Here is a 24,391-nt window from a genome sequence, read left to right on the forward strand (position 1 = left end):
CCAGATGCCCCCGCTGCTCCCCACGCAACAGTCCTTGGTGTGATCCACGTCCACGTGTCCAACTGCATCACCACTGCCAAGCCCACTGGTGCCCCCAGATGCCCGTACAGCCCTGCGATGCTGTCAGCAGCATCAGACCCCCTACCCCATGGGATTTCCTTGACCTTGCGTGTCGGCCACCTCAGCCGAGGAGGAGGGGACTTCTCACCCTGTGACACGTTTCCATGCACGGGGATGTCAGGGCCATCAAATCGCATCCGCATCCCCGACTGCGGGGAGAGGCAGCGTTCCCCCACCCTGCCCTGCCCAGTGCCGAACCAGTTTGGGAAGTGGCTCCATGGTGCCGCCGGATGAGGCAGCCCAGGAGGAGGTGGGAGACCACATTGGAGTGAGCTGCTGGCACTGCTGGGAGGAGCAGGGCGGAGGGATGGAGAGCAGCCAGCTCCCTCACTGTGCAAACAGCCCACACCCATGTGCCGTGTTTATGCCGCCGAGCCCGTCACCATGGCACTGGGGCACCTCTTGCCAAGGTGAGCTGAAGCTGATGGAGCAGATCCCCTGGGAGGTCTTTGGGATCAGCTGGATCTGGGGTGGCGATAAGCCTGGTGCCACGCGGGTTCTGCTGGGTCCAAAATGTGGGTCCTGCCACCCAAATGGGGTGCCACCGCTGGGACACCTCACCCTGGGGACCAACTCTGTAAGGGTATGGACTCGATGATCCTCATGGGTCCCTTCCAACCCGGGATATTCTGTGGTTCTATAAAATGCCACCTCCACCAAGCCGGGAGATGGTCCTGGAGGGGGGGAAATTGGAGAAAGAGGGGAGGGGAGGAGAGGAGACGCTGAAAACAGAAAATGGCAGAGAGAAAAATGCAAGCAGGGCTGGGCTGTCTGCTGCCTTTGCGGACTGGTTCCCATCACTACCAAAACACAGCGCTTCCTTGGGTTCAACTCTTGCAGCTTCTGCCCATTTAATCCTGTCTGAGGATAAATGAAGGAGATCAGCTCCTCCGCACACTGGTTTTCCTACATGTGAAATAGCTCAGTAGTCACCTTCAGAGGCCTTGGTTTGGTTTCAAAAGGGGTTGGAGACCCTCTGGGTGGACGTGGGCATAGTGGGCATGGTGGGGATGGGTTGGGGTTGGACTGGATGATAGCAGTGGTCTTTTCCATCCTTAACGATTCTATGGACCTATGAATGGGCATGGTGGGGTTGGGTCAATGGCTGGACGTGGTGATCTTGGAGGTCTTTTCTGACCTTCATGATTCTACGGTTCTGTGGTTCTATGCACGTGGTGTAGAGAAGGCCAAGTGCTCTATCAGCCCAGGATCATAAATTCTCTGTTTAGTGTTTGTGGTTGCAGGGGAGCCGGTTGCAATATTGGAACCTTTCTGCTGTGCACACACGCACTTTCCAAACAGTTTTGTTGCAATTAATTACAGCATAATTAAAGCAGAACGACAGCGCTAACTACGGGCAAAATCTTGAGAAACAAATAGCATTTGGGCTGGTTTTGTAATTGCTCCAGGTTCCCCAGATACAAATTACACTGTCAGGCTCCTGATTGATGAGAGAACTGCACACACCAGTACCTTGGGGCTGGCTGCTGCGTGGGCTGGGGCTTGGGTGGCCGTGTACCACTGCTGTCCTTGCGGCCAACCCCATTGGGGTGCAGAGCTTTGATGGTTGCACTTGATGATCTCAGCAGTCTTTTCCAACCCAAATGATTCCGTGATTCTCCTCCCTTGACGCCATGAGGCGTCCCCTGGCGAGCAGTGCATGGGTGTCATTGCTTCTCTGCTCCCCCCACTCCATGGGGGGAATACAGAGAGGTGGTGTCCTCATCTGCTTCAAGGCAGAGGTGAGAGCTTTGTTTTAAAGATTTCTTCCCTCCACTCTGCTTTCTGGCCACGCTGGGAATATCGAGCGTTGTTGTCACTCTTCGTGTGGGAAAACTCTTTCAAGATTAGAGGAATGGAGTGGGTGTTTTCTTTCTGTTAATTAAGAGGAGTGAAGTCGTGACTTTTGAGCAAAGCAGCCCAACCTTACAGCTGCTCAGAGGTCATCTGAGTTAATGCATCTCAACAAACGCCAACAAAACCCCGAAGTATTCCGACACCGCTGCCTGGCTGGAGATTAAAAATAGGGAGGTATGCTTCTAAAAAAGTCCCGAGTTAAAAACAATGAGATGGCTGAGAGCATCAGTTGTGACAGCAAAACTACTGCAGCACTGAGCACTGAGCACTGGGGTCTGGGATGTGGGTCAGCACCTCCTGCTGTACACCTCCATGGTGTCACACCAAAGGATCCCCGGTGCACGTAGCCAAGTAGAGGACACAAAGCTGTATCCTTGGCTGCTGGTGGAACTGGGAAGCCCTGGTGGAACTGGAGAGCTGTGGGGTTGGGCACCTTCCCCCATTGGCTTTGGGCTCTGGGATCCCCCAGCATCCATGGCACACGTGGGGACGTGGTCAGTGGGCATGGTGAGGATGGGTTGGTGATCTTGGAGCTCTTCTCCAAACTGGAAGATTCCGTGACTCTGTGGTCTCCCTCTGGGCTGGCAGACGGGCTCCTGCTCTGCCAAATGAGAGGCAGCAAGGAGGAGACTCACACTGATTAATTTGAGCCCGTGCTGCTCTCATCCTGGTTTCAAAGTAATTGTCTCTCGTGTCCACAATTTTCTCTCCTTACATTTCGCTGCATATTTATGAGGTTTCGGGAGGCTATCTGCAGCCACATTAAACCAATTTGCTCCTTGAAATGTCTGACCTTTGATCTGCCAGCCACTGCCTTTCAGAGCCAGAAAAGAGCCTTTAATAACGTGTCACATGAAAGGCTCTCACTGCAGAGCTGTCGCTGGCAAACCTGACTCTGGTTAATAAAGTATCGGATGAATCAATTATTGCTTAATAATTGTTACCTGTATTTTTGTGCTAAACAAGGAGAGCATTTCTGTGCTTTTCCCCCACTCCCATTATCATCTCCCACTAGATGAAACCAATAAGACAAATGCATGCACGCAGTTAGAGCTGACAGTTCTCACGCAGCAGCTGCAACCTCTACAAGCAGCTCAGCTCCACGCTGGGCTCCTGCAGAGCTGCAGAGGTGTGGGGCTCTCCAGGGCCAGGAGTTAACCAGCCACGTTGGGGACCATTCATTTTACATGCTTGTCACGTATTGGAAATGACCATGCAGCATCTCCTACTGCTACAGAGTCATTTTGCTGGGAAAAATAGAGGCAGGTCTGGCTGAGCTGTTGTGAATACAAACATGTGGCTGCAGTGGGTGAGATGCAGGGCAGCTCCTGAGGGGTTGCACCAGCTCTTTGCAGTGCCTGGGTACAAAGCAGTGCTGCCCTGAGCCCCAAACCATCATCCACAGCATCACCCATAGCATCAGAACGTAGGTTCTGAGAGCCTTTTGCTGTGCTGTGGGCTCTGCACCTGATGTGACATGCTTGTTGGGGTGATGGAGAACATTGCTAAGGTTCCCTCCAAACCAGGAGCATCCGTGAAGAGTACCAGGTGGCACTGTACCCTGGTGGCACTGCTTTCCCAGAAGGTGCAGTGTTTTCTCCTCCAAATTTGGATTGTTCTGCAGAAACCATAGAATCACAGAATTGTTGGGTTGGAAAGGGCATTAAAGGTCATAGAAGCATAGAGTGGTTGGGTTGGGAAGGACCTAAGAGCTCATAGAACCATAGAACCATGGAATGGTTGGGTTGGAAGGGACCTCAAAGCTCATAGAACCATAGAACCATGGAATGGTTGGGTTGGAAGGGACCTCAGAGCTCATAGAACCATAGAACCATGGGATGGTTGGGTTGGAAGGGACCTCAGAGCTCATAGAACCATAGAACCATGGAATGGTTGGGTTGGAAGGGACCTCAAAGCTCATAGAACCATAGAACCATGGGATGGTTGGGTTGGAAGGGACCTCAGAGCTCACAGAACCATAGAACCATGGAATGGTTGGGTTGGAAGGGACGTCACAGCCCCCTCAGCTGTATCCTTGCCGTGGGCTGGGTGCTGCTCACCAGCTCAGGCTGCCCAGGGCCCCATCCATGGCCTTGGGCACCTCCAGGGATGGAGTACTCACACTTCTCTGGGCAACCTGAAGTGCTCCAAAGGCAGTTGTGCGTCAGCTGGAGAGGTGTCTTTAGGCTGGGAAGGCTCTGCTCCTTGACTTCTGCAGAGTGTTGGGGTCAGATGATCACATCCCACATCACTGTGACTTACACCTGCAAAAAGCAGTGATAACGATTTCTTTCCTGCACCTGTATCAATCCCACTTCAGCCAAAATCAGCAGCGAGGCCAGTGTGAGTTTCACAGGGGTGAATCACAGCAATTACAGCTTCTGACACCTGCAGGGTTGCCTGATACATTGCTGTGAACCAATGCAATGTCCAGGAGCAAAGGCTCGCTTCTGAGTGACACGAGTGGCACCAATACCCATCCATCCTGGAGGTGGCCTTGGCAACACTCTTTGGCATTTATGTATTATTTATTTTCCGTCTCTTGCCTTGCTGCCTAACAGCACCGGGCTTTCAGAGAGGGGTAGTAAGGAGTTGGAAAATGCAGGAGGCACCCAGGTCTCCTCAGGCTGCTCTCATCTTCCAGAGAGACTTCTTGCCTGCCATATGGAAGGGATGTGCTCTTGACATCCCCAGCCTGGAAAGTTTTGGGTTGCAGGAGAGGAACCATCTACACCTCTCCTAGCAGGTCTGTGCTGCTTTGGCTTGGTGAGGAGTTGGTTGCAAGGCTGTAGGCTTGCAGCAATGCAGGTCGTAATTATCACTGAAGTGGAAGCTGTCAAAAGCTGGGGGAAGAAGAACTAAAGAAAAATAGGGAAGCTTGGAAACACCATGGAGCGATCACCCTTTGTCACTCAGATGTGCTCTTTGTCACTCTTTGTGCTCAGATCTGTCACTCTTTGTGCTCAGATGTGCCAAGAGCATTAACAGCACTGCTGGTTAAATTAATTACCGTAGGAGGCCACGGAGTCATAGAATCATTGAAGTTGGAGATGGCCTCCCCAAGCCCAAACTCAACCCATCCCCACCATGCCCAGTGACCATGACCTTAAATAGAACTATAGGATCATTAGGGTTGGAGAAGATCTCCAGGATCCATAAGCCCAGCCCCAACCCACCCCCACCACGTCCCCAAATGCCACACGTCCACTGTTCTGGAACACCTCCAGGGACGGGGACTGCACCACATCCCTGGGCAGCTGTGCCACTACATCACACTCCTGGGAGAAGAAATTGTTCCTAATATCCACATTGCGGTGATCCTGAAGACCTTCGTAATCCTGGACTCCTCACATGCATTAAGGAACAAACAGATCCCATTGTCTGCATTACCCACTGCGTTTTGGGTGGGGGCACCCAAGCAACCTCACAGCATTAGCACTGACCCACGCCTCATGCCAAGGGGCTCCCCATCATTCCCAGCCTCAAATCCCATGTGCTCAGCTCCTGCTGCCCTGACCGTATCAACGAGGGGAAGTTCGGGACGAGTCAGTTAACAGAGCAATCACACCTCCCTGCTCCGAAGTGGGGAAAGGCTGAGCCTGATCCCATTTACCCAGGGCTGAAAGCACTGTGTGGGGTTTGCTACTCCTTGGGTGGGAGCACTGGGACCCTGCCCCTGGGTGTCAGTGAGCGCAGGGCTTTGCAGATGCTCTGCAGACCTCTTCCCGCAGCACATCCCTGCCTCCGTGGCCAAGGGGAGCCTCGGGGAGAGCGCATAATTTCAGGGCTGGCAGTGCTGTCTGCACAAAGGTAGAGTTGGTTTCTATGATTACAGGGATAATAGCATGGGAAACCTGGCTGCAGAATGGCACGGGAGCAATTACAGTTGCAGTTCCCTGCAATTATCCCCATGCCCTGCAACGCAGCCCCCGGGGTTGTTCCTACAGCAGCACCCGGGGCAAGGCTGGGGGCAGGAGGACCCCAAAGAAGTCCAGACCCAATGAGGGTCTGGGATTGAGTGAGGCTGCAGTGGTCCCCACTGCTCCCAGTACAGAACCAGTTCAGTCGTGCCCAGTGGGAATCGTTTTGTTGGATGTTGCACAATGGAGGAAGGAGGAATGGGGATGGGCTTGGGATGGGGATTTGGGGAAGCCAGGGATTCTGCTTCCTTGTGCGCCCACAGGAAAGCACTTGGCTTCCTTATCCCTCAGCGGGGGATCTGCAAACATATAGCGTGACAGAGGGGTGCAGTGGGAAGAAATCCATTAGAGCAAGGAAGATGCTCAAAGGCACCTACCCACAGCACTGCAAAGCTCTCCTGGAGCTGGGCTGAGCCCAGGGTGAAATATCACACCCTGTTTCACAGCACCGCTTGTGGGCTTCTCCCTATCTTCATGCCTAGCTGTAGAAAAAGCGCAGTTCGGAGGGATCTGGGGTTGATGGGGGATGCATATAGGGTCTGGGGTTCAGGGGGATGCAATGGGGTCTGGGGTTCACGAGAATGGTGCATGGGGTCTGGGGCTCGTGGGGGATGCATATGCAGTCTGGGGGCCATGGGGAACGCGTATGGGCTGTGGGGTTGGTGGGGGATGCTGGTGGGGTGTGGGTCCCCGTGGTGCTGGCTGTGGGCAGGGTGCATCCAGCAACCGTGGGGCATTGCTCACCTGAGCACCGGGTGCCCTCGGCTCCTCGCGGCTCTCACTGTGATGGATGGTGCTGTGGAGAAGCGCTGGATGGAAAATATATGTCAAGGATAAAAAGTGATGCTTAAAGGGCAGGAATAGAGCCTTCCCTGTGCAAGGAGCCCCGCTCCAGCCTGCGCCGTTTCAAATTAAGTTTTCAGTTTCCTAAAGGCAGCAGACAATGCTTCAGTCCATTCTGTCCCCGCTGTCATTAAAACTCGAGTGTGTTGTCTGGATACAGTATTTTTTTGCCCTACCGTAAGAGCTCTAATCTTTTTAGGACCATTTCTCGCCGCTATCTGCAGCCTCCCCGACCGCGGGGTGAAATACAATCGCTGTCCTCGGGAGCTGCACCTCCCCTTTGTCTTCGGCAAAGGCAGAGGAAAATAACCACCGAGCCAGCCGCCTGCATCTCCCCGTCCCCCTCCGCCGCCGCCGTTTGTTGGGCTGCTTCCCCCGCTGCCACCCGCCTGTTGCGGGGGATGCGAGGAGCCTTACATTGTCTGCCGAACAATTCCCCGCAATTTGCTTTTCGCTGTTCCTTTCGGGCTCCTCCGAGTCCTTTTCACTCGGCGCTGCGTATTTTTAGCCGGCGCTCCGGTCTCGCTGCTTCCCCGAACTGTTTGTGTTTGGAAGAGCCCCGGTTTTGCTGCTGGCGGTACCTTTGCGGAGCGTTCCTCCTCGCACACAAACCCTTCCCTTCCCCTCTCAGTGCTGGGAGCAGCGAGCTGCTTGGCTTCTCCCATTTCCCAGTTCTTGCTGAGATCCCACAAACCCTGGGATCCCACTGTCCTCGGGGCCAGAATCCTTCTGCTTTTGCCAGCTGAGCCCTGCCGGTCCCCATCTTTTTTTTTGGGGGGGGGGGGGGGGGGGGGATTTGCTGTGTCCCAGTGCAAAAGGGAGGTTCAGGTTGGATATTAGGATCAACTTGTTTCCCAAAGAGAGGTGATGCAGTGGCAAAGGCTGCCCTGGGAGGTGAGGGAGTTCCCATCCCTGGAGGTGTTCAATGTTGGAGATGTGGCACTTGGGGACGTGGTCATTGGGCATGGTGGGGTGGGTTGGGGTTGGGTTTGGAGGTCTTGGAGGGCTTTTTCAGCCTTCATTATTCTATGATTGTGTAATTCCGGCTTTAGCACTGATGCCAGCATCCCCATGGTACAGTCAGGGGCCAGCACATGGTGGCCACCATGCTCTGTCCCCAGCAGGGCTCCCAGCCCCAGCACACAGCTAAGCCCCAGGCAGAGAGCCAGCTTCCACTCATCCTCCAGGTAAGGTGGCACCGGGATTTGGAAGAGCTGACTCCAAATGTTGGCTCTGCTATGGGCTTCCTACATGGCCCGAGGCGAGGCACGGAGTATCTCTGTTCCTCATCTGTGCAAACCAGGTAATCTCTGTTTTCTCCCACTGTTTATTTTGAGTTCGTGTTTGGAGACAGGCTGCTCCTTCTCTTCTGTCTTGTTTGTACAGTGCTTGTGAAGCAATGAGCATCTTGCTTGTAGCTGCTGGGCAAAGAGTAAATGGTCACTGCAATTAGTGGTAGTCATCATCATAAAAATAATAATAAATCTCGCTCCTCGCTCTGTAAAAACCCCGTCTCATCCGAAGATGCTCCCAGCTACCATCAGCAAACAGCGCGTATTTATTTCCTCACCTTTCTAGAATCACAGAATCACTGAGGTTGGAAAAGACCTCCAGGATGCCCAGCCCAACTCCAACCCGCCCCGCCATGCCCGCTGACCACATCCCCGTGTGCCACATCTCCACGGTTCTTGAGCATCTCCAGGGATGGTGACCCCACCGCCTCCCTGGGCAGCTGTGCCAATGGTTCTTTTTCTCCTTCCCCTCATCTGTGCTGGTGACCGGAGATGCAGCCCGGCTCTGTGTCTTTAATTCCCATTTTCATGAGCATCGCTGCACCGTGGTTTAGGAGGAAAATGGGATCTCTGTTAATCTTGCTGCCGATATCTCGGAGTTGTTCCTGCTATTTCTTAATAACAAACTGCTTTTCTCTGTTGTCTTTCAACATCAGATGAGCTCTCGTTCCCATTTCCCTTTAATAAGTGTTATTTTGCTTCCATTATTACTCAATAGTAAAATCTCTTCCCGTCGACTTGGGCAGAAGTGGATTTACGGCTATGAAAATAAACTTGGGCGTGATGAGATCTTGTCATTTTATTATCTATAAAGTACTCCGCATGACTTTGTAGTTATCAGGATGTAATTATACATTTAGGCTTTTCCACCGTCTCTCTTTCGTGTTCTTTTTAAAAGGGAAATGATGAAAACTCAGAAACCCACTCTTAACCAGCATTTACAACAGAACCACCGTTGGCCTTACCATGGCTTCTTCCAGGGGCAAAAAAAACCACAACCTCCGTGCGTCGGGACGGTGCAGATCTGCCCACAGTGGTGTTCGTGTTAGGACACATCATTGGGATTTTTTTTCTCATGTGCGTTTCCTGGTTGGAGATGCAGGATTTACTGCCGGGTGCTAATTGTCATCGGAGGTGCTGGGTGTGGGCGAATCATTGTATAATGCCCACACCCTTGGGGCGGCTCAGGGTGCGGCGCTGTCTTGGCCTCACCGTGCAGTTTGAGATGTATTATTACCCAAAAGCAACACGCCCTTCCGTGCTTCTTTGTTTTTATTGGGATAGCTCTGGTCCGGCTCTCCGAATGCCCGGCATGGTTGCAGTTTGATGCTGGGTGTCCAGCCAGCCCTGCTGCCCCTGCGGAGCTTTGCATGGGGAGCGCATCGATCATCACAGAGTCAATCATCGCAATGTAGAATGATTGCAGCGGGGCTCAGTGATTTCAGAGGCCTTTTCCTACCTTTGTGATTCTATTGATGATTCTATCACTTGAGCTGGAAAGACCTTAAAGCCCACTCAGTTCCAACCCACTGCCATAGGGACACATCCTAGACCAGGTTGCCCAAAGCCCCATCCAGCCTGGCCTTGAGCATCTCCAGAGATGGGGCATCCCATCAGTCCAGGCATCTTCTTCGTCCTGCAGCAAGAGGCCCTTGGCACTAAGGCAAGAGCAGGTGGCATGGTTGGAGACAACTGGGATGGGTGCTGGTTTGACCCAGGAGGAGCTCAGATCTTCCCACAATGGATGTGAGGTGGAAAGATGGGGACACGTGGATGGGAATGTGCCCTTGTCGCTTCCCAAAGTCAGTGTGGTTGCTTTGCACCTGGATCTGAAAGGGATGGAAGAGGATTACTTTCTGCATGAGTCCCTTTTTAGGGACTTCAGGACGGCTTGCCCTGTGTAAGGACTATCACAGGGGCTTTCTAAATTTTGCACTTGCTGTCAGTGCCATTCCACCCATCTGCCTTGGCTTCTCAATTCCCCAACCCCTATGTCCACATCAGAACCAATCCTTTCTCCAAATGGAGACTTCTCGTGCAAGCTTCTTAGGTCAGAGTTGTCCCATTGCTTTCCGTAGGCACCCCACACATCACATCTTCTCTACCCGAGCAGGACTATGGTGGCTCATCCATCACCTCCACCTGGCATGGAGCACCCACGATGTCCGTGTCCTTTGCGCACCTCTGGGTCTCCTCTCCCACCACACTGTTCTCACTCCGTGAAGAGTGCTATTACTTTTTTCTTGCTTGTAGTAGAGGCTGTGTTCAAATGACACATCCAAGGCCAACTCAGAGAGAAGTCTCACCTTAGCCATGCCTCATGATTGACTAGGGGGGCAACGACGCAGCCCCCTTATTAGGGTAATATAATTTTCCATCTCAAATAGGAACCGGGGATGTTTTAATGATTGGGCTCATTAGGTGGACTTTCCACTTAAAGTGTCTGTCTGGCAATTAAGGCTGGGAGAAGCATGACTGATGACCACACCTTCTGTGACTTAATGGGGAGTCTGAAGGCTGATCTTATTATCACACCGATACACTCCGTGATAAAAAAGAATTTAAGATACTCTCCAGAGATTTATGTGCCCATTAGGAAGCTGCCAGGAGAAGGTTAAGGGAACTTGTAAGGTCAAAGCTGAACAGAGGGAAGTACTAAATGCTTGGGATCGGGGACAGAGGACACTGTTTCTGCCCTTTGCTCCACTCCTGACCCTTTACATGGTCCATAATGCGTCACTTGGTTTCTGGTTTCTCTCCTGTGGTGCTCACCCGTGTGTTTCCAGGTGGATCTTGTCTCCTTTTTCCCTCTTTCAACAACAGTTTCCCCATTCTGAGGGCTTCATTGTGCTTCTGCTCTTACCCGCATAGCCGGAGGAGCAGGGACCTGCAGTGCTCAGATGGGAGGCAAAGGATAAAAACTGCATGGAGTGAAAGGAAGTGGTGTTCGGGGCGGGGAGGAGGCAGCTGAAATCTAAAGCAAAGGAAAAGGTTAGAGCTGAATTTCTATTCTCCTCCAAGGAACGTCCTCTTGGGTCCTCAGTGATTCCCCAGCCGATTCTGCCCGCGTTAAAATGTGACCCACCATAATGTTTTACTGAAGCCTGGCGTTTAATGGGCTGGAACTCATTGGAGAGCTCACAGTGCAGCTCCGAGCCCCCTGTTGGGCACCATTTTCCCAACATCAGCCTGCTGTGGCTTGTCACTGATGTTAGCCGTGCTGATGGGTTGGACACCCCAGGACACGAGAGCTGGCTCCTTCAGCTTCATTCTTAGCTTTCGCTTCCTTAACTACAGTTGAGAGAGATAATTCAACGAAATATGTTTTAGTCCAACACGGAGTTTTGACGACTTTAAACTCTCTGGCATTTGGGTCCATGTGGTCGGATTAATAGACAAATTGTGACGAGTGGAGGAGTTTCGTTTCAGCGTGAATCTGACTCGCACATGGAACCCAACTGGTTTGCATCAACCCTCCCTTTGCTTATATTTAAACACGCTCTATGACAGATGCCCAACACTGAGGCAAAACAAGTGGTGTAAAAAAGAAAACAACCCATATATTACTTGCATTTACTTAGTGTGAAGGCTAAATAATCGAATGTGAAGGCATTGGCTTTAAGTCTGTAAAGAATCCTTTTGATTTTGACCTTGGAGGCCCCGTGCAATTTCCCCTCTCCTCTCCCCTCCTTGCTGCCCTCCTGTAATCTCCCTCCCTCTTCCTTTATCTCCTCCCACCCTGCTCCACATCCCTGTTCATGTATTTGGATCTCCTGGGGGCAATCCGGCCTCTCCCACCTATTTTCTCCAGCTATCCTCTTACCCAGGCTTTCCATCCTCAAGTTGCTCTTTCCTCCCTCCCCTTGGGAAATGGGAAATGAGGGAACCTTCACCCTCTGCCTGGCCAAGTGTAACAGCACTCCCGCTGCGTTCGGCAGGGGATGAGCTCCCTCCCTCTGCTTGGACAGCACAAGGACTCCACCCATAGCACTAATCCTATAATCACTGAGTGACCTTCCTGGGCTGAACCACATCATGGGAAGGCTTGCAAACGGTTTCTAACTGCTTCTCCCTTCCTACAAACTCCACTGTCTTCTGTATCAGCCCCGTGCTGTCCCCATGGTGAGTGGTTGGGGATGTACATCCAGTACAAGGGAGCGTCCCAGCATCCCACCAGCATCTAAGATGCTGTTTCTTAATGAAGAGTTTTCAGTCAATGAAAAAACACCCCTTCAGGTAGGATCTGGTGCCAAACTGAGTTGTTGGCAACCAGCCCACAGCAGGGGGTTAGGACTGGATGAGCTTTGAGGGCTCTTCCAGCCCCACCATTCTATGTTTCTGTGATCTTTGGGTTCCCTTCCAACCCAACCGTTCTATGTTTCTGTGATCTTTGGGTTCCCTTCCAACCCAACCATTCTATGTTTCTGTGATCTTTGGTTTCCCTTCCAACCCCACCGTTCTATGGTTCTATGATTTTATGATACAAAAATTGGTACGGAGCTTCCGTTCTGTGAGCTCAGAGAATGGGTTTCCATATTACTGTGGGTGGATGGGAACACATCAATGGGACAAGCAGTCTTAAGACCATAGAATCACAGAACCATTAAGGTTGGAAGAGACCACTAAGATCCCCGCGTCCAACCCCAACCCATCCCCACCATGCCCAGTCACCATGTCCCAAGGTCACATCTACCCCAGTCTTCTTTCCAAAGAGCAGATCCAGCTCTGAGTGAAGGATGTGTACGCATGCACATCCTTTCATGGGAATGTATCAGCAAGAGTATGGCAGGAACTGGAGGTTAAACACAACTCCCACCCAGCATTTATCCAAGCAAGGAAACGTCTGATTGCCTATTCCCTAGGAGGGCAGAATGTGGATATACTCCCTATGCATGTAACTAGCACAGTGATTTCACAAGGGCTTCAATTCCTCCCATAGTGTGAATATGAGCTAAAAAAGGGTGAGAGCACTTGGTTTGATGGAGAACTACTCTCCTTCGGCTGATCTTGCCAGGCTGCAGAGTTCATTTTCCAACTGACACATCCCTGACAAAGAGCATGTGGCACGGGGAGCCAAGTGATTGTGTTGTCATGGCAAAGCCGAGCGAAAGAAGAGCAAGATTTAACATCGGGGATGCTCAGGGGCTGGGAGGAAAATGGCCCACGGCCATCAGTCATGCAGCATAGCTGAGATGGGCTTGCATTTTTTGCCAAGTGTGGGCTGGTTGGTGACTGACATGAAATGGGCACAGCGTTTGGTCCAAGTCCTGACGGGCACAATTCCACATTGCAGAAACCAGCGGTACCAGTGGTACCAGTGCTGCTGACAGCCTCTGCAGAGAGATGAGTTGTTGGATTGTCCCTGAGGTGACAAAAAATAACAATCTGGAGGATTTCACATCAAGAGACCTTCCTTCTATCAGGGCAGAAAGAAGAGCAGGTGACCCTGGAAAGCACGTGACTGTGACGAGGAGTTTAATGTGCCCCAGAGCGGTCGGTTCCATAGCAATGCCTGCTGGGGATGGGGGACTGAGATGGCTGCAAAGCAGGGGAGCACTGCAGGGAGCCCTGGGAAGCACTGCACACCTCTTTCTGTGCAGCCACTGTGGGCTGTGCTGCAGCACTGCCGTGTGAGCACAAAAGGAGTTCTGCCTCCACCGCTGCCCATCCATCACCTTCTCATGAGCCTGGAAGCAAAAAGAAGAAGGGGAAAAAAAAAAAAAAAAAAAAAGAATCACAAGGAAATAAAGAAGCACTGCAGCCAGCGAGCTGTCCTCCGTGTTCCACAGTCCTGTAAATTCCTCTCTTCCCTTCCTCTTTAATCACCAGGCATATAAAACACGCTTGCAGCAGAATCATATTCTCCCCATTAAAGTTTCAGAGGAGAAATACCGGTCCCATCTGCCAGTTTAGCAAAGCAGGGCAGAGCACGGCCATTTTCCCTTTCTCCTCCCAATCTGCTTTATGGCAGGAGTTGTCTCTTTTAGGGCTGGCCGTTCATCGCAGTTTCTCATTGCAGGCTCCTCATAATTATATGTGTCCAGGGGATCCGCACCGTCCGTGTGCCTTTTGGATGGGCAGGAGAGCAAGGCATCCTCCCCGTCTCCTAAGTGACCCCTAGGGTCTCCTCTGTGCTCTCCTAAGGATGTCACAGGCAAATGGCTTGCATGGTTATTGATAGCTGCACCCTCAGAACTCCCTCCTTGTGCAGAAGGACACGGCCCTATTTTTACCATGGAGCCTCATTCTTATTCTGCGGCACTCAGAATACCGAGGACTGGAGCTGGCTGCAGATTTATGCTCCTGCTCTGCTGCTGTTAACGTTGCCCAGCTCTGTGCGTAAATCTGAGCGTGCCGTGCTTTGGGCAGCGTGCATTTCCGAGAAGCAGCAGAAAGGATGGGCTGCCAATCACTGCAAGGCACTGCCAATCACTGCACATTGCTGCAAGGCACTGCCAGTCACTGCACATTGCTGCAAGTCACTGCCAATCTCTGCACATCACTGCAAGGCACTGCCAGTCAATGCACATCACTGCACATTGCTGCAGATCACTGTCAGTCGCTGCACATCACTGCCAATAACTGCAAGCCAGTGCCAAACTCAGGCTGAGTTTTGTTTTCTTGCTGGGTGAGTGCAGCCACAGAGGGACGTGTGTTCTCCTTCCCGATGGCTTCGCCATAAAGGCAGCCCTTTCTTGTTTATTTTTGGGGCAAGAAGCTGTTTGGTTTGACATTGGTTCAGGTTTTATTTTTAAAGCGTCATATGAGAAATGCAGCAAGAGGAAACCACACTCCGTTCCTTAAAATAAATGGAAGGAAAGACAGTGCTGTGAAAATATTCTCTGATGCACGCAATTTGTGTGCATGCCATAGAGGATGTTGCACTGGATCGTATGTTTTCCTATACAGCGTGCTTCCATAAGGCTTGGTGGGGTGCTGGGGCTTACAAAGTGCTGTAGCTTGCAACATGCAGCAGCTCCATCGCGATGCCCTCTGCAAAGGGGGAGCGCACCCCTCTGCTCCCCAGGAATGCCAGCAATGCTCCCAACGCCTGGCAGCGGCCTCAGGGCAGGCTTTGCAAACAGAGGCAGTGGTCAGGACTTGCTGTGAGTGCAACTGCAAACACTGCTGAAGTGCCAGCTTGGGCGAGGAAAGCCCCGGCTCCTGTTTGATGCTGGCGTGATGCTTTGAAGTGCAGCGCTGGTGAGGTGCTGGGTCCCTCCCTGCCCATGAGACTAATGGAGATAGGTGCATACACTTGAAAATGCAAGGTAAAAAAACAAAACAAACCAAAACCAACAACATGATATGCATGGTATTTGGGAACGTTTTGGTGAGTTTCGTGGGGCAAATGGGGAGAATAAATGGTTTTGCTCATGGGGAGCATTTGTGAAACTACATAATGTGTATTAGGAATGGCAGAGATGAGAGGATGGATGAGTGGATGCAGAGGTAGACTCCCAGGTGTCTTGTTTTACTATGGCCTTCTAGCTCCTTTATAGAGAATAATACATGTAAGCAGAGACTGACACATCTGAGCAGTGAAATGCAAAACACGGGTAGAGGAATGATGGGGAAAGACAGAACTGTAGGATGGTAGGATTGGAAGGGACCTTGAAGATCACAGAACCTTAGAATGGTTGGGTTGGAAGGGACCTTGAAGATCACAGAACCATAGAATGGTTGGGTTGAAAGGGGCCCCAAAGCCCACCCTCCAGCCCCACCCCTGTCATGGGCTGGGTGCCCCACACCTGCTCAGGCTGCCCAGGCCCCATCCATGGCCTTGGACACCTCCAGGGATGGTGTTGTGTCCCAAACCCAGCTCTCGTGCTCTCGTTGTAAGCCAGGAGCTGTCAGTAAATCCCATGCCAACCTCTTCATGGTGCAGCTTGCACCCCTGGACCTGCTCACTTGTGATCTGGCTGCAAAACTATTCTGCAGGTAACTGGAGCTTGTCTTTGCACTGCTGCAGACCCAGGGTAGCATCACTGAAACCCCTGGATTCAGTGCATGGTTACACCAGTGGAAGTAAGAACATGCTTACCCCAGAAAAGCCCAACCAAAGCGTAAAATTCATCTGTTGAGCCTCAGCAGCCAAGAGCTGGCTGCAGGCAGTGGCCTTTAATCCAAAGTCTCCTCTGGACTTCTCTTTTGAGTCCAGGCATGTGAGCAGCTCCAGTGTCCCTGGGAAATGTTTCCTTGTAAAGCCTTTGTGAACCCGTGCATGCATTTATGCCACAGTTATCACGCGTGTAATTTAGGCTGACATCGTAATGACAGCATGGCGAGTTCAAAATGGAGCAGTAAATATAGTTGTTAGGGGGAAAAAACAAAAAAGATCCCTGCCCATCGTCCCGAATGCCTCCTCACGTCATGGGAGGGTACAGACGGAGTCCAAACACCATCAGCAATTCTGGGACCCAGCTGGAAGCTGCCTGGAGTCCAGGGCAGCCAAAGCAAACAGGCGAGAGCAGCTCTCTTTGCGGGGCAGAGCTCTCTTTGCAGATCAGAGCTTTTTTTCCTGATTTCCCCTCTTTTTGGGGGGGAGCATCCTGCACCCCCCGTATCTGCTGGCACCGGCTGAACAATTAACTCTACCGACTGTCTGCTCTTTCTCCATGTGCTCAAGATGTCTAACAGGAGATCTTTTCTTCTGCTTCTTCCAGGTTAAACCTTGTGTTTCCCACTGGCTGTGGCTGCATTCCCCAAGCTGGGCCCTGCTGACGCACACATCTGCAGGACTGGGACAATTAATTCAGCTGCTTTTCAGCTTTCCAGCAGGTTGGTACAGAATCGAGGGGCTCTGCTTGCAGGAGGAGCTGAGATACAAATGAGGTCTGAATGTGACCCCGGATCTGTAGTTAAATTGCTCCATACCTTGAGAGACAGATCATTTTGTCCCCTGCAGACAGGGAGCTGTCTTTGGATATGCAATGCCTGGCCACACGGTGAGGTTATGCTCATCTGTTACCTCTGGTCTTCAGAGAGCTCATTAACTGCTGGGTTCACATAGCAGAAGTCTGGATGAAAGTGCCATCTCCTTCCCCGGCTGTCCTTGCGGCGGATTCATGTTTCCTCTGCAAATGTTCAGCTCTGGGGTTGGGGATCCGTGTGCCTCAGAGAAACACGTGGGCAGGAAGAGTGATGCAGGGAAGTGTGGCTTTGCAGGAAGATGGTCATAGAATCACAAAATGGTTGGGTTGGAAGGGGCCTCGAAGATCACAGAAGCATAGAATGGTTTGGTTAGAGGTGACCTTGAAGATCAGAGAGCCATAGAATGGTTGGGCTGGAAGGGACCTTGAGGATCATAGAGCCATAGAATGGTTTGGTTGGAAGGGACTGCGTGTGACTGGGAGGACACTCATATGGATAGAAACTGGGTGCATTTCATCCCAAAGATGTTCTCTCCTTTTTGCTTTGGGGTTTTCCATTGGCTTTGTAGGCATTCTATTTTGGAAAGGTGATAGGGTCACAAGGTGGCCTGGGAAATGGCCACAAGGGTAGGGCCACATCAACAAATGTTTTACGCCACTGAGCCTAAGAGTTAAGTTAGAGGCGGTGCTGTAGCCATCAAATTGACCCAAATTATCCTGGGTTAAATTACCATGGGGAGGCACTGGCATCTTTTAGGGGGTCAGCTGTGTGGGGCAGGGTGCCCTCTGCACTCCACGATTCTATGAAACTTTTGCCCCATGTTGGGGTTGGCCATGGGAGCATGGGCTGAGGCCAGTAGTCTATTTCAGGTTATGGCTTTCAGTTGTAGCAGGGGAAGTTCAAGTTGGATATTAGGAACAATTTCTTCTCCAGAGTGATCAGGTGCTGGCGCAGGCTGCACAGGGAGATGGTGGATTCCCCATCCCTGGAGGTGTTCCAGAGCCATGGAGATGTGGCACTGAGGGACGTGGTCAGTGGGCACGGTGGGGTGGGGTGGGTTGGAGCTGAGCGTGGGGATCGCGGGGTCTTCTCCAACCTTCATGATGCCACGATTCTGTGATTCTGCTCCTGATGCAGAGAACCAAGCAGAGTTCCTGCAGGCTGCATTGCTGCTCTGTGCAAAGCTACCACTGCTCCCCGCTGCGTGTCCCTATGGGAGCTGCTTTGCGCTGGCCGTAGCAGGACAGCCGTACGCTCAGAGCTAAGGGCTTTGACATCAATTAGCAATGAAGCAGGAAAAATCATGTTTTCGGAGGAAAATCCCCCCATGTGAGGTGAAGCCATCAATCCCCATGTTGGAGCCTGCCCATACCTGCTGCCAGCCGGCCCCATCCTGCTCCAGCACCGCTGCAGCTCCGCTCCTCGCTGCGTTCCCGCACCCCACGCCCAGCACCGAAATAGAGATCCCCCCCCCTCCCCACCCTCCCGTGACTCAGGCGGGCAGCAGCACCACGCACATCTGCTTCTCATTCCGTGTGCTCCGACCCTTTTATTTATACTCCCCGAGCCCTTCCTTTGGCATTTCTCTCTCGGGATGGAGAGGAAAACAGGGAGCGGCTCCGAGGCTTCCCTCTCCTTTCCCCAGCTAGTTTGGGACCCCCGGATGGACCCTCCCAGCTCTATGGGTGTATTTATTGCAGTAAGGCTGTGCCCAGTCCGTCGCAATCTGTCCACCCGGAAGGCCGGCAGCCAAACCAGTTTTCCATGGTTGAGTCGGGCACATTTTCCATCGTGTTTTTTGTCAGGAAGCAAACCCACCCAGTGCGTGCGCCGCTCAATGGGAGCCTTTTCTTGTGTTTTTTGTTGTTGTTGTTGTTGTTGTAATTCCTTTTCCTCTCTCCGGCTGTGGCGAGGAGCGGAGGGGCTGCCCCAGGGTGAGCCCAGGAGAGCTCAGAATGGGAGGAAATGGTTTTTTTTTTTTTTTTTTTTGCTATTTTTAAGGCCGTGCTGGAAGGAAGCACCCGTCCCCAATGGAGTGGTAATGTTGTGTGCATGTAGGATATGTTATCCCATACATACACCCCGTTAAGCTAGAGGTGCAGCTCCCTTGGCACCAAGGTGGGGATGGAGGAGAGCAGCCAGAAACACATGGGCTAAAATGCCACCATCACTATCACTCACCCTGTGAGACCCCAACCAGGCACTGTGGAGGTGCTGGAGAACCTGGTTGAGCAGCTCAGGGTTCATCCTGGTGGGACATGTGAGGATTTTCCTCCTGTTCTCTCTTTTATTTTCTCTCCTTTGGGATTATTGGATGAATGGAAAGTCGGCTGCGTTATGCTTGACGTGCTCTGACACCCCAGAGGATCTATGAGCACACGAACCTGTAGGTTCACGTGTGTACATGTATATCCACACCCCGCTGGCATAGGAGGTGGAGATGTGCAGACACCAGGATTGTGTGCTGTATCGGTGACACCACACTCAGAAGTGTTCTGAACACCCAGGTGTGCCCAGGAGAGCACCAGGGCAGGAGTAGAGCCCTGCAGAAAGGAACCTTGCTGGGCACTGAGCACCTCCAGCACTGCAGCATCTCCCAAAAACCAGCAGAGAGGAGCAAAAGGGATGCAGGGCACCCTACCCTCCAACCAGCCCCAGCCTCGTTACCTAGAAGCTGCTTCATTAAAAAGAAGAGATGTTTGACAATGAGGGCAGCAAGGACTGGAATCGGTTGCCCAGAGGAGTTGTGGATGCCCCATCCCTGGAGGTGTTCAAAGTTGGTTGGATGGGGCTTTGGGCAACCTGATCTGGTGAGAGGAGTTCCTACCTGTGGTAGGGGTTGGAATTGGATGGGCTTTAAGGTCCCTTCCAATCCAAACCATATTGTGATCCTACGATGGGGGGACAGGAGTTGGATCAGAATGGCTTTAGGGTCCCTTCCAACACAAACCATGCATCCATGCGGGATGCAACCACCCCACACCCGCTCCCACAGCAGCTTTTCCCACAGCATGGTTAATTCATTTGCCCCGTTCCAATGAGTTGGTGCAGTCCTCGCAGCACCATCTGGATATGGGCTGTGCCTTCCATACAGCTCCAGTAATTATGTTTATTTGCCTGCTCAGGCTCGTTTATCACTGGGATCCCCCTTTGCCAAAACCTGCACAGCACAAGAGGTGGCCCCATCGTATGGCATTCGGTTTTAATCCAGATGCTGCCCACAGTGACCCACAGCTCCTGATTTTGGAGATTTATATGAACTCTAAAACTGGAAAGCGTGCTGGGTAATTTCAAGAAGCCAGAAAGCAGAAACGCAGCCCTTCAATTACAGGAAGCACTGAGCTGATCTCTGCTCTTGCCAGAACTCCTCTTTGCTTTTATTTGGGACCCCAACAATGTTTTCAGCATCCACGCTGTATTGGTCCTACAACGTGTGGGGCTGCTGGGTGTCACCTGGGATTCCCTGGGTGTCCAAACCTCAAACTTCGTCCTGGAGCCCAGGAGCTGGATGTAAAGGTTGGGCTGGGACCTTGGTGTAAATCTAAGGGGATGCTGGGGCTTTCAGGCTGGTTTAGGGATGGTACCAGTAGAAATAACCAGAAATCTCCCAGTCTTAACTTAAATCCCCCATGGGTTTGGGATGGGTGCAATTCCTGTTGCAGCTGATGGCAGCCAGATCCTACAGAGGATCATCAAGTCTGACTCTTATTTTCTGTGTGGATTCTGGAAATGGGAAAGAATGGCTGTCACTAAAACAGAGTAGTGCTAAAGTACAGCACTGCCAGGATTGATGGGCTGGAAAGGGTTATCCAACCCCTTTTACTTTGGATTCCCTGATGGGACTTCACGTTAATTTTGCTTTTGGATGAATCGTGGAATCACTGAGGTTGGAGAAGACCCCAAGATACTGAGTAGTGTGTGTAGGGTCCCTGCAGGCTCAGTGTGCCAGGGAGATGGTAGCTGTTGATAAGGGCAGATCCTGGTGTGCCCAAGGATTTTATTCCGAGATTAGTGTTAATACTGGAAAATCCAGTTGGCACTGGAGAGCCACCAGGCTAGAGGCCACCCATGTGATCTCAATCCCTGAAGCATTATTTACACAACCAAACCCCTTTCCCCTTCCCAGCAGCAGCCCACAATGCCTCCTCCCGTCCTCGCTCTGAGCATCCTCCCGGTCAGCGTGACCCTGTTTGCATCCTTCCTCGCACAAAAGCATCACCTTGGAAACCTCTGCCCTTGTCTACCTTGCCTAGATCTAAGCAAAATCACCATTATTATTTTTTTTCTGGGGGGGGGGGGGGGGGGGTGGAAGGGGTTCTCAGTGCTCAGGGGGTGGAGAATCCTATTATGAGCCATTTTCCTGGCTTAGCCTCGCTGTCCCCAGGCAGGGTTTGTCCCAGGGGCAACGCCGCTCCCCATCAGCCAGCAATATTACCATCAAGCTGCTCCCCTCCCACCGCACCCCTGGGCCTGCTGTCCATCATCCCCACGAGAAATCCAACGATTCCCCTGCAGGGAGACAGGAATGGGTGCTCAGCAGCGGGGCAGAACGATGCAGGTGAAGCAGCACCGCCCCACCTTCCAGCCGCAGGGGGAAGCGCTGGGTGCGAGGGCGGGTGGTTAATCATACCTTGTGCTGGAGACAAGATGTTCAGCAGGGAGGCGTGCTTAGGGAAATATTTGCCTTTTTGGTTTTTACATCCTCCAGCCCTTCAACGTGAGGTTTATGGATCCCAGCGCTCGCTCTGTGCTTCTGAGGATGGAGTGAGTGGGGCTGTGCTGGGAGAGCCGTCCACCGCTGCTCCCCCGATTCCCTGTTGGTGGATAAGGCTTGGGAAGGGGGGAAAGGACCTTTCCGAGGAGGCAGTGGGGTGGGAGCATCCCTGTTGATTCAGAGCATCCCCGGTCTGGAGCTGTGCAAATCAGCGTATCTGACAGAAAGGAGCTGTTCTGTTTTGACAGATGAGGGTAATCTCGCATGCACATCTTAATTGCTTCATTAGGAAGGTGCAAATAAACCCGGGGCAAAAAGCACTGTACATGTGGGGCTGGTGGATGGAAGAGGGAGAGCAGCCAGCCCACCCCGGCTGCAGGGATTGGGAAAGAGCAGAGGGAAGGAAGAGTAGCAGCAGAGCCAAAGTGTCAGTCCCTCGGGTGCTGAGCACCACGGATGCGGGAGTTGGCGTGGAAAAGGAATGGGGATGAGCAGAGCAGCTGGGATCCTGCTGGCTGCCTCACCTGCAGCAGGATGGGGTGGCTGGGATGCTCAGCACGCTGAATGTAGCCCACATCCCTGTGGGACGCTTTGCTGGATGGTTCTGAGGTGGCCAGGATGCTCGGTGCCCTGAATGTGGGTCCAGACCCCACTGGGATGTTTTGCTGGATGGTTGGATTATTCAGATACAGAGCTTCTGCCTGCAGGGGCTGAGCATTAAGGATGCTGTGCTCCGTGAGGAGTGGGATGGTTGCATTTGGGATGAGCTTTGAGCAGTCCTGTAAGTGCACATCACAGGTGGTTATTCATCAGATTGGGACATTTCTTTCAAATGTGGGCATTACTTTCCAAGTAGCCCCGTGTGTCTGCTCCTACATGATGGAAGCACGACCAGTATAGAATCACAAGATTGGAAAAGACCTCTGAGATCCCCGAGACCAACCCCAACCCACTTCCACCATGCCCACTGACCATGTTCCCACGTGCCACATCTCCATGGTTCTGGAACACCTCCAGGGACAGGGACTCCACCACCTCCCTGTTTAGCTTGTGCCAGCGCCTGACCACTCTTTGGATAAGAAGTCCAACGTGGGAGGAGCATCTTGCAGGACCCTCACTTGAGAAAATAGGGCTTTTTTTTTTTTTTTCATGTGAAAGAGGTGGATGAGTGTGAAGCATTCCCATAAATGCAGTGTTTCAAGATGTCATCCTCAGCCTGGTTAGAACACGGCTATGCGAGGTGTCCTCCACCTTTCTTCCTTCCCAAGTTTATTTTACCAATGCTGTCATTTGCTAAGAAGTAGGATTTTCTGTGTAACTCCATGAGGTCGGTTCAGGGTTCATGTGGGGGAGTGAGATCTGTCCTCAGACACCGGGGCTGCGGATGCTGGTTTTGTGCCTGGGATTTCTAAGGACCCCACCCTGGGCTTGGGAGGAGTCAAAGGAGGGAGCTGGAGGAAGGCTCCACTCCCACCCAACCCAGCTGCCCTTTCCCAGGCGTGGGAACTACAAGGTCACTTCTCAGCCTGAGTGCCCAAGGGGAAAAATGCCCTCTCTGCAAATGTATGTAAATGAATTGCCAGGGTTGTCTTGCTTCCCACCCACCCCAAAGTATTCAAGTGCGATAAAATCACCTTCAATTTTGCTGGCATCCTGTGAAGTTATTGGCTTTCCTGAGTGCTTCGCTTAACAGAACCACATCACGGGAGGACCAGGAGTGGAAGATAAGGGAAAATGAGTCCATTTCCACCAACAGGAGCTGTGCATTGTTTTAGAAGCATAGCATCACAGAATCATGAAGGTTGGAGATGACCTCTCAGATCACCAAGTTTGACCTCAGCCCATCCCCGCTGTGCCCATTGACCATGTGTAGGCACAACAGCTGCCCTTCTCAATTCCTGCTAAACATGGAGAGCCATAACTGTGTTCCCCCCATCTTCCAATTCCAGTTTGCTCACTCTCTTGATGACGATGCATGAATTGGGAAGGATGGACCCAAGTGTTGGGGGAGAAGCAAGGATACCCACTGCAAACAATGGGCAGGGTGGCTTGATGTCCTGTTTTTGGTATCTTCTGCACTCAGAGCGTGATCTGGCGATTAGCAATTAACATAGACTGACATGAAGATGCATTTCTTCATGTGACAACCTTTTCGTGCTAATTCTCCTTCCAAACAGAAATGAAAATGACCAAGACCACAACAGAAATTTAATTTATCTTACTGATTTCATCATGGGATCATTAAGGTTGGAGAAGACCTCTAAGATCCCCATGTCCAACCCTAGCCCATCCCCACCGTGCCCACTGAACATGTCTCATTTTAGCATATCAGGCCCTAAGAAGGAAGGCGTCTCCTCCTCCCTGTCTCAGGGAATGTTTATGATCATACACTCACCTTGGAGAACACATCAGATTTGCTTTTGTTTATGGGCAGTTTAAAAGGAGATTTTCTACGGAGCTGGCGTAGCTGGTTAACATGGTGAATCCCAGCACGCTGTAATGAATCAATTTGTTTCAGACAACAACCATAATTAGCAGGGAGCTGATGCTCGGGCTGCAGGATGCAGAGCTGCATCTTCAGTCCTTGGCTGCAACCTCCAGACCTGTGGCACCTGGTCCCGTGCCAACGAGTCCAAGGACGGGACTGGAGCAAGCACAGCTCCTGGGTGAAGTCAGTCCCCAAAGCATTGTGTGGATGGGAGGGCACTCCCTCCGCAGTCCCGTTTTGGAGGTGTAGGTGCCAGCACTCAGCAGTGTGAAGCAATGCAGCA

At 51.9% G+C, this 24,391-nt stretch overlaps 1 protein-coding gene across 6 annotated transcripts in view; it reads left to right on the forward strand.

Moving 5' to 3' along the window:
• Positions 1–24,391, forward strand: part of ZBTB7C (zinc finger and BTB domain containing 7C) — a 105,771-nt gene that overhangs the window by 71,612 nt on the left and 9,768 nt on the right. For all 6 annotated transcript variants that reach the window (XM_046905682.1, XM_040656622.2, XM_004949017.5 and 3 more), the window contains one exon: positions 16,699–16,813. The gene's annotated coding sequence lies outside the window, so the exon portion shown is untranslated. The remainder of the gene's footprint in view (positions 1–16,698; positions 16,814–24,391) is intronic.

This window comes from Gallus gallus, chromosome Z, assembly GCF_016699485.2.
Source record: "Gallus gallus isolate bGalGal1 chromosome Z, bGalGal1.mat.broiler.GRCg7b, whole genome shotgun sequence".
NCBI classification, from domain to species: Eukaryota; Metazoa; Chordata; class Aves; order Galliformes; family Phasianidae; genus Gallus; species Gallus gallus.